This window comes from Schistocerca gregaria, chromosome 2 (genome assembly GCF_023897955.1).
Source record: "Schistocerca gregaria isolate iqSchGreg1 chromosome 2, iqSchGreg1.2, whole genome shotgun sequence".
Classification (NCBI taxonomy): domain Eukaryota; kingdom Metazoa; phylum Arthropoda; class Insecta; order Orthoptera; family Acrididae; genus Schistocerca; species Schistocerca gregaria.
The window spans coordinates 617,167,310-617,181,516 of NC_064921.1; positions in this window are offsets into that span (position 1 = coordinate 617,167,310).

Here is a 14,207-nt window from a genome sequence, read left to right on the forward strand (position 1 = left end):
AACAGACTCTAATGAAAGTGCACATGTTCTGCCCGAGGATTGTTGCATTACTCTGGGGATTTTTGTTGACTTTTGGTAATTGCATATTACAGGATTTTCACTGTTTCTTAGCACTTTGACGTAAACAAGGGTAATTAGGATAAGAAACCGAATACATCACAATTACATTATTACACTATAAAGAACCACCTGAGGCTTTGTTCCTTATGTCGAAATAGTCAGGAAATATCCTTCATCTTCTTCAGGTACTGCGAATCCTGACCATATGTATAATCGGGGTCTGGTCTCCAACCAGACTGTGAAGCATAGTCGGTCTCGCTCCGCTACTTGTAGCCGAATTCGACTGGCCACTGCGCTCTTCGATGCTCTCTTGTTTTTCAGAGCCCGCACTGACATTACGTGAAACACGCATTCTCCCATCTTTTCCCACTACTAGTGAACGTGATGGAAGACAAGGTTTTTAAAAAATCCAGTGCCGGGCCACATGTCTTGTTTAAACTGAAAACTCCGTCCTGGTTTATAAGTTTTTCCAACATCTTCATTTCGACAGACTGCTTAATTACCCGGTCCCAGAAACTTTGCATTTTTACCACGATACTGGTCTCATCGTTTTTAATTTGATTATTATATTTGAGGCAGCAGTCGGGAACCGCTGATTTGCTTGGCTGTTTAAGTTGGCGGTATCGCTGATGTCCCTTGCATCTCTTCTTGATTGTTCTGGCAGTCTGCCCAATTGAGACATGGCATACACATCCATAGGTGCACTACACACCCGGATTTCGGAGACCTAGATGGTCTTCAATATTACACAGAAAGTTTGTTATCTTTGTTGAATGAGGTGCAACGCACTGGATGCCATATCTCTATAGACTCTGTCGGCTGTGCAGGGAGGAGACCCCCCCCCCCCCCCCCAAGAGGGATCATTGCCGATAAAATTTTATTAAATAAATTTTTCCATTCATACTGAGGTGGAAGGTGCAGGCCGGAAGACCGTGGTCGGCACATTCCTGCCACGTGCTCCTCGGCCAGGCTCTGGTCCCACGGGTCGGTTGCGCTGACGAGGATACGCTACTAGCAAGGCGCGTTGGCGGAATCAACCCTCCAATCACTAGTCGTGTGATCACGTGGGGCGCGGCCGGGAGCGGCGAGGGCGGCTTAGCTCCGCGCTCTCTTAGCTTCAGACCTTGGCCCCGAGTCGTCGCTCCTCTAGCCTCTGACTCTCTCCTCAAACCTCCTGATGAGCAGACGGCAACCCCTCTTGGGGTTGCTCAGCCCTACGTAGGCACCCATGTACCATCGTTACAGGAATAAACTGGATCTATTAAAACTTCATTACTTTTCATTTTACAACGCCCACCGCTCCTGACCTCTATCCTGGCGTACACAGTCTTTCCAGATAACTCGCAAGCATAAGCCAGGTGAGAGATTGAGTGGTATCAGGGTTTTTCTTTCTTGGTATGTCTCAACTTGCGTTTCAGGCATTCTTAGTTTTGACTGCAGCGACCACTCAATTTGTCGGCCTGAATACCCACTCCTTGCAACAGTGTTTGTAGGTGCCATATCTTTGCTTGAAGGTGTTCTAGCTCTGCCAGAGCTGTACCAGAGTCTTTACCACCAAAATTCTTTGTGACAGCTGGTGTCGGCTGGAAGCGTTGAGATAGAGGTGAGTGTGCGTAGGTTCTGTATATAGACTGCGACTCAGGGACCCGTCCGTTCTTCTTGTGAGAAACACTTCTTTATACTGAAACGTTAGTTCGCAGCAAAATTTATTTAGTGATCCCACAGACAAGAAGCACTCCATTGCAGTATTGTTGTCATATTCGTGCCACTGGAATTTTAATATTTGTTTTTGAAGTACTTTTCTATAAGAGTACGCGAAAGCTTGTCCAACGTAACGTCATGTCAACTACTATATCACAAACGGTTCAAATCAAGGCATGGGTCCGAAGGAATGAGTTTATTATCGTATGCTTAACAACGGTAATTTTGTCATCTACCGAGGTACAGAAGTAGGAGGCGGACTTCAAGCAGTAAATTACACATAATTTTGGCAGGCCAAATAACATTTATTGAATGCTACAATAGACTTCAAAGTGGCAACGATACGTGACACTATTTTTTAACACGGCCGCTAAGTCGCTGTAAACAACGGTCGGAACGTTCTACCAATCGTTCAACTCCTCGATGATAAAAACCTTCTCCTTGTTCACAGAGCCATTCAGGAACCGAAGTGTGAATGGTTTCATGGCGTGAAACTTCCAAAAAGATGGACACACACACACACACACACACACACACACACACACACACACACACACACACACCACTTCACAGCCCTGATTTACGTCAGCGGTGGAGAGTTACGTGACTGCTGAACCGTCTAGTGCGACAAATTCACCCCTTTAAGGTATTGATTAATATTTTCCCCCTCATTTTGCATTGTAACACTTAACAACGACATGTTATGTTCTATTTGCTAGGAATATTTCATTCCAATAGCAAAGCTGGTTTTATATTTCTTAGTCTTCTTTTATGTTCAATAAACGATAGCGTGGAACTGCCGAAAGCCTTCAAAATGTAACGAAACACAGCGTCTACCTTGACGGCTGTATCTAATACCTTATGTGCCTCGTAGACAAACATTGTTGTGCAATCCAAGTTAACTCCTACATAGGGGATTTTCCGTCTCCAGGAAATTTTATAATATTCGAGCATAAAAAGTGTTCCAAAATATCTCAACAGGATAACGTCAGTGATGTTGGTCAATAGTTGAGTGCGTCTTTTCAACTACTCTTCTTGAGAAGAAGAATGACATGACCATTTTGTCAGTCACTTGGAGTGTTTTGTTCCTCTAGGACCGGACTTTTCCTCTATATATGAGTATATTAGCGATCTGTAGGACAGGGTAGCAGACAATCTGTATAGTGTCGCAAGATGTCAGGCGTTCGCCAGACACGTCCGGCATGTGTCAGGTCTAATATATACATGTCCCGCATGCCCGGCTTCTGTTAAGCTTTTTAGCGATGATGTAGAGAACGCACAAGTAACGAGGAACAGTTGCGAGCAGGATTAAGGAAATATACCATAAGGATATGCAAATACACCAACCAAAGCTATTCTTAGGTCCGCGTCCTACGTTTTTCTTTAAAGCCCGAAGGAGCCTAATACATAGTGTCCAACCACACTAGGCGCAGAGCAAGCCAGGAAGATGTGCCGATCAGCCGATACTCGTGCGTCGTTCCTACGCGTGTTGACATACAGTATATGAAAAAAACGTTAATTAGTTACAAACTACGGCGTGCACACACTTTATTCAATATGTAAACCTCACAACAGGTATTTGGATTTAGGGTGTGACATGTTCGATATGCCTGACATAATTGACGATAACGTGGGGCAAACGAATAGCGAAATTCTGCATGACCCGCTAAAGTGTCGGAACATCGATCATGTCTATGACCTTCTGAATGGCTGTTTTCTCCTCAGCAATGGTTGTGGGATTGTGGCTGTACACCTTGTCTTTGACATACCGCCACAAAAAGGAGTCAGTTGTGCTCAGATCTGGAGATTATGGCGACCAATCGAAGCCCATGCCAGTGGCCTCTGGGTACCTCAGAGCCAGAATGCGGTCCGCAAAGTGCTCCTCCAGGACAACAAACACTCTCCTGCTCCGATGGGGAAAAATGAATATTTGTGGTAAGTTCTATGGGACCAAACTAACCATACTAACCTTACTAATTCCCATCATGCCACACTGCCAACCGTGCAGTTTGAACGTCCTAGCAAACCGTTGAGAAGCTATGAAGATTTTATTTCATATAGTTCAACAACTGTGAGCCTGTAAAATTGTCTTGGGAAAAAGACTGAGGAACTAAGAAAACTAAGCACATGGTTGCTATCATAACTGCCAAATTATAAGCCATTTACAGACTTCTAAGTCTAATCAAGTTTAAGACTCATCCGGCAGAAAACTGACTTTAATTGTTAATAACAAACGATCAAAAATACGCAAGTGACACTGTTTCTATTGAAAATAGCAGTGTTGAATGTTATCTACAGGGGATTTCAAATTGATTCCTTATTTCTAGATTTCCACAAGGCTTTTGACACCGTACCTCACAAGCGGCTTGTAGACAAATTTCGTGCTTATGGAGATATCCTCTCAGTTATGCAACTAGATTTCTTGTCAGAGAGGTTACAGTTTGAAGTAATTCACGGAAAGTCATCGAGTAAAACATAAGTGATTTCTGACGTTCCCCAAGGTAGTTTTATAGGCTCTCTGTTGTTCCTTATTTATGTGAACGATTTAGGAGACAATCTGAGCAGCCGTCTTTGGTTGTTTGCAGATGACTCTATCGTTTATCGTCTAGTAAAGTCATCAGAAGATCTTAAACGAATTGAAAAACGATCTAATTAAGAGACTTGTATGGTGTGAAAATTGGCAATTGAAAAGTGAGGTCATCCACATGAACGCTAAAAGGAAGCCGTCACACTTGGGTTACGCTATAAATCAATCAAATCGAAAGGCCATAAATATGTAGGAATTACAATTAGGAACTACTTAAATTAGAAAGAACACAGAGAAAATCTTGTGGGGAAGGCGAACCAAAGGCTGCACTTTATTCGCACAAAGAAGATGCAATAGACCTACTTAAGAGGCTGTCAGCACTTCGCTTGTCCATTCTCTTATGGAGCAATGGTGCACTGTGTGGGATCGTTACCTGATTCACGGAGTGCATCGAGGAAGTTCAAAGACAGGCAGCACGTTTTGCTTTATCGAAAAATAGAGGAGAGTGTCACGGACATGATACAGGATTTGGGGTGGCTTTTTTCGTTATGGCGGAATCTTCTAACGAAAGTTCAATCTCCAACCTTCTCCTCCGAATGCGGAAATACTTTGTTGATGCCGATGTACATAGGGAGAAACTATTATCATAATAAAATAACGGGAATCAGAGCTCGTACGGAAAAAAATAGGTGTGCGTTTTTCCCGCGCGATGTCCGAGAGTGGAATAACAGAGAATTAGTATGAAGGTAGTCCGATGAATCCTCTGCCAGGCACTTAAGTGTGATTTACAGAATAGCCAAGTAGATGCGCATGTAATGTAGGAATAGGTAACCCGGCTTTTAGGGCAAAACGTCCGGCTAAATATAAACTGGCAAGACTAAATCTGCTGATGCTGTAGAGTAAGATAAATTGTCGTCGCTGAGTGATTGTAGCAGGTTACTTGGACAGAATTTCTATTGGTGTGATAAATGGCAGCTTGCTCTAATTCCGGAAAAACTTAAGTTGATGCAGATGAGTAGGAAAAACAATCTTGTAATATTCGAACACAGTATTAGTAATGTGCTGGGTGACGCAGTCACGTCGGTTAAATCTCTAGACGCAACGTTGCAAAGCGATATGAACTGGAGCGAGCACGTGAGATAGGTAGTAGGGAAAACGAGTGGTCGACTTCGGTTTACTGGCAGTATAAGTGGAAAGTGTAGTTCATCTACCGAGGAGAGCGCCTATAGAGGACTTGTGGGAGCCGTTCTTCAGTACTGTTCGAGTGTGTAGGACCTTCAACAGGCTTGGTTGGACAGAGACTTCGAAGCAGTTTGGGGGCTTGCTGCTCGATTTGTTGCGGTAGGTTCGATCAGCACGCGAATATTGCGGAAATGCTCCGTGAGCTCGAACGCGAATCCCTGCAGGGAGGAAGGCGTTCTGTCCACGAAACGCTATTGAGAAAATTTAGAGAAGCACGGTTGAGTGCAGAACGAGTCTACTGCTGCCAACGTGTAAGACCTCGAGTCAGGACAGTGAAGACACGATAAAACATATTAAGGTTGTGCGGAAGCATATAGACAGTCGTTTTTCCCTCTCTCCATTTACGAGCGGAACAGGAAAGAGTATGACTAGCAGCGGTGCAAGGCATCCACCGCCATTTGTCGTAAAATGGTTTGCGGAGAATGTGTGTGGATTTAGATGTAAATGTTGTGACCTACTATAGACAATTTTCGATCTGTATTCAAGAAACGCAGCACCCATTTTGCGTAATCGTACGCACGCATAATTCTCGTAAGATCTGCTTTATTCTTTTTCCTAACAATCCTGTCACCTGACTACCTCGCACAACTTAAACTCAAATATACCTGTGCCATACCGCCTACTTCTTGTCAGTTCCATCTGCGACCTCAGAATCGCGACATTCATCACTCTTTTTGTATTGAAGAGAATGTTAGATTTCAGTTCTTAAGTGCTGTGTATAACGAAGTTGACTCCTCGTGTACTTTGGTTATTACAGACTGTCATCATCTCTGAAAGCATTACGGGCGCTAAAAACCTAGCTGTCGTGTGCCTACAAAACCTTATCGTCATCATCATCATCGTCATCATCGTCGTCGTCATCATCACCTGAAAGAATTTCCACTAACAACAAATTTTCTAAAATATAAAATTGTATGAGGGTGTAGTACTCCAGTTTATCCACTGCAATGACACACAGTCAACACGTCTACTTCGGAAACTAAACCAGTCTGAAGAATGAGACTTGAGTTACATGTTCTAACACAAACAAAAATAAAATTCCGTTAATATCAAGGTTGTGCCAATCACAGGAATTTCTTTCATACCCTGACACAGGATCAGTAAAGATGTGCCGTTTTCTAAAATACGGCGTTAAGAAGCGTCGAGTCATTATGCTTTAAGTACGATGTGTTTCTATTTCTATAGTCAATGGCCAGGAGTCAACGTGAAACTCTAGGAGTGAAAAAAAAGTTATCTGAGTAAAATAAATAAAAAGATTCGTAATTTGAGACTGAATACGTCATTTTGTTTGAAAATATTGCTCTGAAAAACTGGACCCTGAGGAGGTTCGCGCATCAGCGTTGGTCGCTGGTGACCTGCCAACGACTGCTTCCCTCTGCAGCGCACGCTCTGCGCTGAGTGAAAGGCCTTTCATCCAATTGAACGGCCGTCTCCCGCAACATCCTTCACCTTGTGGGCTGCTGGTTCTACCGTGAACCATGCCAAACCCTGAGTGGTGCGGAAACGAAGTCACACAATGCTTCGGCCGTGTTGCTGCTGCCATTAACTAAGATGACATGCGTAAACGGTCAGATTCGGTAATTGGACATGACTTTTACGTTAACGTTCAGTAATAATTTCATTCTAAGATCTACGCCCAACATAGTGCAGTGACTGACAACACACACAAGAGCAGCGCCGGTAGTAAGGATTATGACAGCGGAACTGATATCGATATTATAAAATCGACACGTGCGCGACAACGCACGCTACCAATATGTTCAAAAAATCCGCAGGTAAAAATGTGATTTTTCAGCGGGTCAAATCTTGGGTTTTAGTGATCACAGAGGTAAGAATTGAAATGTTTTGGATAGCCCTGGGCCAAGCGACCATTTGTATGCCTATCGGAAGAACGGGCGTACTGTAAGTATCCTATAGTAGAGGAAAGGTGCCTAATATGAGACACACTTTTGTAAATCCATTTGAAAGACCTAAAAGTAAGTGCAATTGTATTTTTTATGACGGTAATAAGATCTTGCATTATTTAATTTTATCATACAATTATCGTATTTGCAGTAATAAACAATCTTTCAGAGTAGTTATTAAATCTTCACAAACAAGGCATTTCGTAGAAATGAGATCAAGGTTTCCTAATACGAGACAGTAATAATATTTCGCTTTAATTATTTTATTACATGAAAATGACATATTAATATACAAATTTTAGATGTTCATTCATTTCTGTTATCCTTCACTCATTTCACACTACTTAGGTTTATATTTACGACATCTTGGGCAAACAAAATTGTCTTCTGTGACGCCGCAATCTTCATGAGCCCAGCGATAACATTTCGTGCACTGTGCCTATTTCTCCCCGTGTTTGCCTTCAGAAAAGTGCCCAGTACAGAACAGACACTCTGCGTCATCGTCATCACTGCTGTCTGGATCCCCACTGTCATCAAGATGGACATCGGATGCCGAGTCACTAGACGATTCTTCGGCATTAGGTCTACCATTGTAAGATTATCCACTCTTCTCCCCTAATAACTTTCTCGCTGGTTCCTTAGCTTCAGCCGCTGTTTCCTTCTGTTTAGATTCTTGCAATTGCTTCACATAAGGAGTTGAAGTTAGTAACGTAGCAGAGCACGAACGCGATGTTTGACCTTTTTGACTAACTCCAGGCGGTTTTACGATGTGTGGGAGAGGTCTGATGTCTGCCGGGCTGACAGCTTGACCAACACCATCAGTAGTTTCATTTTCGTTTTTGGCACCTTTTTCTTGAAGAGCGTTAGCATGGCGGCGAATTGAAAATTCATGTTCCCTAAAGATGTTTCTGTTGCATGGTATGTGACCTGTTTTTCTGAAGGTATTCACAAATGCTTCCATTGTTGCTGCTCGTTTGTAATCTGCCCCAAATAACTTGGCTATTAATAATGGGGTGATAACACGACCTGGGTTACTTGACAACCACATTTCAACCTCTTGGGCATAGTAGGTTTTCAAAGGCCCCATAAATCCGATGTCAAGCGGCTGCATTTTATGCCCTGAGTGAGGTGGCAAACGTAAAATATGAACATTGTTTTAACGTAGTTTATCTAACACATCGAGATTCTTTGTGGGGAATAATGGCCATCGAGAATCAAAATGACAGGGTCATTTGAAGATGACTTTACATGACTCACAAAATGACCAAACCACTGAGTAAAAATGTGAGTTTGTATCCAGGTACTTGGATGACAGCTGATATTGATCCTGCAGGTGCACCGCCCATCAAGTTCCAGAAAGCATTCCAATTTCTGATCATAAGACTAGTCAAAGTAATCCCTGTTTATGATAATTTAATCGAATTAAAATAAACACAGTTGCCAAAATTTTACTACAAAAAATGATGAAATATTGTTATCTCATTATAGTATTGCGTAAATTACATAAAAAAATCGTGAGAGAACAAGTTCCCCCAGTATGCGATAGGTATCGTAATATGCTACAATGTCGCGCATTTGGACCCCCATACTATCGCATATTAGGAATTTCGCCATCTTACACAAAGAATCACGCGCTTGCTAACAACATTCGTTGGAAAAGGAACCTAATTGGCAATAATTATAGGCAATACCATTACAAATAACAGCAAAAGATTACAGTAATATCCACTCACCTTTAAGCTGAAATATTGTCTTAACAGCGACGTCGCAAAAACTCCAAACGCAAGAAGTTTTGTATCAACCTCTACGTACTGTGTCCGGCTCAACTATGGCGTCCTACTCGCTGTGTCGTCGTCTGGCACGCAACAGACGTGTTTAAGAAACGCTCCAGCAGAGTGCAACCCCTAACGTGAGTATAGTTGGGGTGTCTCATATTAGGGAAGTATCGCATAATAGGCACCTTTCCTCTACATGGTCAAAATTTAAACATTACTATAATTCCTCCAGCACAGGCAAAGTGAACAAACCGTTTGCCTCTTTTGTATTAGTTGTGGTCTAGGGTGGACACTAGACGTCTTACAAAAGCACCATTTTTTTCATAGGTGGTTCCTGAGACAATCCCGAAAAACCAACATATTTGGCTACTAAAGGTGCCAGTTCTGGATATGGCAACTTCTATAATTTCTACTTTTTTTTCCGTATATTCTGAAGATGATAATCTCGGGGAGCTTCGAAACTTTTTTTAATATCATCCGTTACCGGCATCCAGAGGCTCAAAGTTACGGTACTTATTCAGACAACCAAAACACCCGTTTCAGCTTTTTTACAACGTGGGCAGCAATTATCTAATAACTAACCATAGAAAATGGCTCAAATTTTAACTGTTCATTTTTAGACATTCTACTAGTAACGCCATGTTCCCACTTTTAGAAAACCCTTATCCGCTATCAAAATACACCCGAAAACCATGATTTTTGGGAATCAAAATTACCAGTTTTTGGATTCGTCACGTCTGTAATTTCTCTTCATCTTCATTGTTTGCCATATTTTCTTAACGTAATATTCTCGGGTATCTTTGTAACTTTTTCGGTATAATTATCCGTCACCGAGATCCAGAGGTTCAAAGTCACCGTACTTATGCGCGTAAAATATTCGCGTAATTTCCGATCTGAGGCTTAAATGAAGTTTCAGCCGACGTAATAAACACATGACAAGGGTTCTACATTCATCCCAAGTGCTATGATATCAGAAATCTGTTTCTGATCAGCATTTTTTCACCAATAAATGTTTATGATGTGCTGTGACTTAATGATGTGTACATCAGGCCTACACAAATATGCCCAAAGGGGTACTGCAGTGACAAAAAAGTCTTAACATACATGAAAAGCACTTAAAATGATTCCCAAAATTTGTGTAAAACTGAGACCACCGCAAAAACGCGTTTTGTGCTGAAAGAGAATAGCAGAGAGGCAGTGCGTTGGGGGGGGGGGGGGGGGGGGGGGGTCAGACAGTGACGATGGGAGAGGAAGGAGACAGTACCAGTGGGAGAGAAGGGAAGAGGAGACGGTGATGGCAGAAGAAAGAAAGTGGTAATGAGAAAGAAAGAGAGATAGATGCAGACAATAGCAGTGGGAGCCAAAGAGAAACGAGACATTGAAGACATTGATGGTCAGTGAGAGACAGTGGCAGTAAAAGAGAAAAGGAGATGGATGGAGACCGAGACAGTGCGAGCGAAAGAGAGAGGAGACAGAAGAAATGAAAAGTACAGATGAGTGGAGACCATACATAGGCTCTGGGCGCCCGGAACCTCCCACTCCGGCGAACTTTGATATGCAGGTGTAGGGGAGGGCGCATCTGGAACAGGAATTATAAAAACGTGTTTATAGTGGAAAAGTAAGTTGGACGCCATCAGAATTTTTGAGCTACCGAAGTGATGGAGACAGTAGCAGTGGGACATACTGCAAATCAATGGGAGAAAAAGGAGTCAGTAGGAGGGAGACATATACTGTATAGCAGAGTCAGAAAGAGGGAGGTGCTGAGTATGAAGGCTTAACTAAAAAGAGAAACCGGTAAAGGGATTGAGAACGTTATGTGTTAAAAAGACAGGCAATACGCCAGCGTGCCTGCATTTTTGGCGACGCCGGACGAATGGAAATGAGGCAGCTGGTTCCCCAGTTTTCTGTCAGAGTCTTTTAAAGAGGAACATACTCGCCTGGTTCTGTTCTATCAGGAACGAAGGTTCAATAACCATCGTCACAAACTTGATGTTGTGTTTGACACCTGAAGATTGTTCGCCAGAGCGGATTCCATTAACTGTCCAACTAACTGCTATCACGGTTGACGCGTTTTCCCCACTGTGTATCTTTAAAGACGCTTTAATAACAGATCCCCCTAAACGATGTTTGTATCATATTTTATTGATATGAAGATATACATTATTCCACTGACCTGTACCTTAAGAACCATACTTTATTCAGCATATACATCTGCCTTTAGCTTTCATCTAGCAACCGAAAATCACACCTCTCGGGACATAGATAGTACACTTCAGGTTTTACACAAAGTAGACAAGAGCGCAGTGATGAACATACTTACTTGAAGAAATTTAGATATACAGTTATTTGCGTAAACATCAAGTCAATGTTCTCAACGAATAGACAGAGCTAAAGGACAAAAGATTTTTTGAAAACTTTGATCAAATTCCCTGAACTGAATCCGTGTTGGTTCCGGAATGTGCCTGGTGTCTTAGCTTTGACGTTCCATATGATGACTGCTTAGTATTTTAGATCTAATTTTATGCGCATCACATTAACAACGTCTTAGTGGCTAAATAAACTGAACGTGAGTAATGTGCATGACTGTTTCGTGCTACATTATTTTTACGAGTCTCTTCTTCCTGCTGACTACTTCAGTGTTCAGCATGTTGCTCTGCGTTTGTTAATGCTGTCCTGCAAACTATATTCTATCCTTTCACACCTACCTTCTTTTAGTACACTGAATAACATAAAATTTCGTTTCTTCATTTGAATACATTTTTCATGTGTGCAACTTCCTATATAGTGCGTAATATCATGCTGTGGTAACAGATAGCTCGTCTTGAATGTTTACAATTTGACAAACAGTTATATTGTATAATATGGCTTTTACTGTAATACTAACGTCCATAAACAGTCGCATACACAGTCCTCCAAACAAATATTTATGCTGTATAATGGTATAAAGGGTGAATCACATAAAACTTGCGTCGCAAATACTGTGGAAATGGGGAGTACTATTGATGTACGGTTTTCACAAAAAAAATGGTTCAAATGGCTCTGAGCACTATGGGACTTAACATCTATGGTCATCAGTCCCCTAGAACTTAGAACTACTTAAACCTAACTAACCTAAGTACATCACACAACACCCAGCCATCACGAGGCAGAGAAAATCCCTGACCCCGCGGGGAATCGAACCCGGGAACCCGGGACGGTTTTCGCAGAATGGATTGATAGTCGGGAGCTCGTTCTGTTTGCCAATAAAGATAATAATACTTATGAAGTGAATTTTTTGTGCCACCATACACTTTCTAAATGGAACTGGCATTAAAAAACTGGAAGTAGTGTAATTTAGAATGTCAGTGCTGTTTTTTGCTGGATTCTAGAGCGAGTTGTTTGCGAGGTATCGTATTTTGAATATTTACCACAGCGACAATTGTTTGAGGCATTCAACATGCATAGTTGCTGAGTACGAAGTTGTTATCTTTGGTTACAGAGTGGTTATGTGTTCCTTGAGTGCATTGCGACTTACTAGTCAATTATTGTTTACAATCCAAGCAGTAGGTCGTGAGTGGGCGATATACTTACTAATGCAGGAAAAACTGACATGCTCAGCTGTATGGAGAGTGCAGGAAGAATGCAGTTCGTTCTTGTGTGGTACATGCTGCGAAATATCCCACTAGATGTCAACCATCTGGGCAATTATTTATCAACCTCTGCAACCAGTTACATGAAAGTGGTAGTGTAGCACCTAGACAATGTAAGAAAAAGAAACAAGTAACGACAGACGAGGGGGAAATTGAAGTTGATCCGCACGTTAGCTCCCACGCAGTCGCATGAGGAAGTGGCATGAGTCAGGCAACTGTCCTACACATTCTCCAGCAACATGGGTTCCATCTCTATAACATCTCTCTCCATCAAGAGCTGAACTGAAACGAATATGAGAAGCCACATTTACCAATTATCCCCAAGTAAGCCGCCGGATCATGCACTATTGGCCCCTTGACAACCCCAGTTGGCTTCGTCAAGTGGAACGTCAGCATCCATGGAATGTAAACATGTGGTGTGGCATAGTGAAACATCAGCTCATAGGCCTGTTTTTCATAGACATAACACTAAATGCCCACAAGTATCACATCCTCGTAGCAGACCATCTTTCACGGATGCTAGATGTTCCTCTGCAGACTGGGGGGAACCTGTGGTACTGACATAACAGACATGGCGCACAGAGTACTGTAGCATGTCTTCACGAAGTGTTTCCTAATCACTGGATTGGACGCAGAGGACCTGTACCTTGGCAGGTCCGTTCCCTCGATTTGACGCCTGTACACTTTGTGTGGGAAAAGCTGAAAGGCGCTGTCTACAAAGGTATACCAACGATACCAGATGACATGCATCGAAGTATTACTGCAGCCAGCTCCGCCGTCTGAGCTGTTTGCAGCAGGAGTTCCATACCAGACTGGAAGCGTGCATTGCCGCTGCCGATGGTCATTTTGAACAGATGATCAGTTGTCTCGTTACTGGCCAGAATCCACATAACTAGTATATGCACTTCTTTTGTTCTTTAGTGTGTGGCGTCGCAACTAGTGCGAGTGCACAGTTTTCTATCAAATATTTACTGTGAAATGTAGACAGACTGTAAAGTAGCCATCAGATTAGCATATGTGCTGTAGCGGGCAGATTACCGGTGTCCGTTCGTCTGACGTCACGACCATATGGCATGTCTGTACCGTGAGAATGTAAGACCTGTGCGCTAACTAGCCGCGTGTATAACGTGGAACTTTCATCTTTAATAACTTCTAACTGAGGAACCTGAGGAAATTAAAAGTTAATATACTAGTTTCTGTTATGAATAAAAATAAGTCATCCAAATTTGAGCTTTGAAACCTGCATATTTTGGAAATTAGAAAAATCTTACAGAAAACGCAAATTTCTACAATTTTCGAGTCTAAATAAATACCATTATGTATAGATCACCTTCAGTGACCATCCAACTATGAAACAAAATCACCTTCC